Source organism: Elaeis guineensis, chromosome 10, assembly GCF_000442705.2.
Source record: "Elaeis guineensis isolate ETL-2024a chromosome 10, EG11, whole genome shotgun sequence".
Lineage (NCBI taxonomy): Eukaryota > Viridiplantae > Streptophyta > Magnoliopsida > Arecales > Arecaceae > Elaeis > Elaeis guineensis.
In genome coordinates, this window is record NC_026002.2 from 2672949 (window position 1) to 2674510 (window position 1562).

The window sequence follows — 1562 nt, forward strand, 5'->3', positions numbered from 1 at the left end:
CTCTAATTAGTGATATATAATGGTTCTTTTTTTTTTTTTTTTCTCTTTTTTCTGATAAAGAGATAAAGATTCTTTGATACATGTATGTTCACGTTTGGGGCAGGCCAACCAAAGGGCATGTGTCGTATTTTGTTCTGGGGGAACTCTTTTTGTTCCCTTCAAGCTCACCTGTGACCAGGATATCTTGTTTACTGTCTGTCTCTTGCCTCAGTATTGCATGCACCAGGTGCAATTGGACCGCGGAAATCCCACGGTGGATAACACGCCACGCGACCCTTTGTACTTCACCGATTCTCGATTATCGTATATATGCTCCGGGATTTGTCCTGGTTCACTTACACCTGGTGCATGCAATAATTTCTCCAATCTCTTAGAGAAAATGATTTTTTTTTTTTTTAATCTCTTCTGATAAAGAGATAAAGATTCTTTTGAGAATGTAAGAAGTTGGTGTGGGTAGATAAAAGAAGTGGCGCATGCGTTTGTGTCCACAAACCGCGGTTCAAAAGCCCACGAGCACATCTAACCTCTCTAATTGGTAAACCATCTCACCAAGTCATCCCCCTCCACACTGTTCTCCAATTAACCAATTGTACCCTCCATCGTTCTCACCTTCCCCTTCCTCCCTCCCTCATCTCTCTCTTGGTGTGTGTGCGCGCGCGCGAGTGCGCGCGCGTGAGAGAGAGAGGTTGTTATATTATCACATGGGAACTCCACCCACAAGTCAAAGTTCACCTCCTCTCAAATTGGACAGGACTTGACAGCCTATATAACCTTCTACTACTTGAAGCCCTGAAATGGATTAGCATGCCAAAGGATTTGGAGTGAAGGTATGTGTTGCCCTGGGCCTTGGTGCAATATATAGCATCATCAAGTGTTTTATCAAGAACAAGCTAAAGCTCTGGAATTTTTCTTCTTCTTCTTCTTCTTCTTCTTTTACTTTTTCCTCTTGTTTTCTTGTAGGTAATTTCAGAGGATAGGCTCTCTGAGGTGATTGGTTGATATGGTGCATGGTGCGATAGCATGTTTGGGTGTGTGATATCCTTGCCATGCTTTTATCAAGTGGACAGTCCTTGGGGTATCAGCCTTGCTTTCGTTGTCTGTTCGACCTTGAATTTTTCTGATATATAGTAAACATGCTCAAATTAAGAGGAAGATGCTGAAATTTCTTACACACCCAAAAAAAAAAAAAATAGAGATCCTTAAGGAACTTATTGCTCATCTTTACTAATTTGTTTTTCAAGTAGTAATAGTGGTTGGATAATCAATATATAGCTTCTTCCAGTCTATGAAAATAATAACTATAGTAATATTATCTAAGTTAGGGTTATTGGTAAAAGATGATATACGAAACATATACACTAATATGAAACGTGAAAAATATAGTCTAAACAGCACTTTGATAAGCATTAGCAATATATATAGAAGTTTATAAGTGAAAAATATAGAAGTTTATCAAGTGAAATATTCATAAAATTATGTGTGGAAGGCTTCTGAATTTGCACAATTACATCTCGCTATTGATAGTAATGAAAGAAGAGTTCTAGTTATAAAAACACTAAATA

The 1562-nt window shown here is 38.2% G+C and overlaps 1 long non-coding RNA gene across 1 annotated transcript; it reads left to right on the top strand.

Moving 5' to 3' along the window:
* Positions 1 to 507: 507 nt before the first annotated feature.
* Positions 508 to 1218, top strand: LOC140852039 (uncharacterized). The gene is made up of 2 exons (XR_012134942.1): positions 508 to 827; positions 961 to 1218. It is a non-coding gene; the product is annotated as an uncharacterized lncRNA (long non-coding RNA).
* The last annotated feature ends 344 nt before the right edge of the window (positions 1219 to 1562 follow it).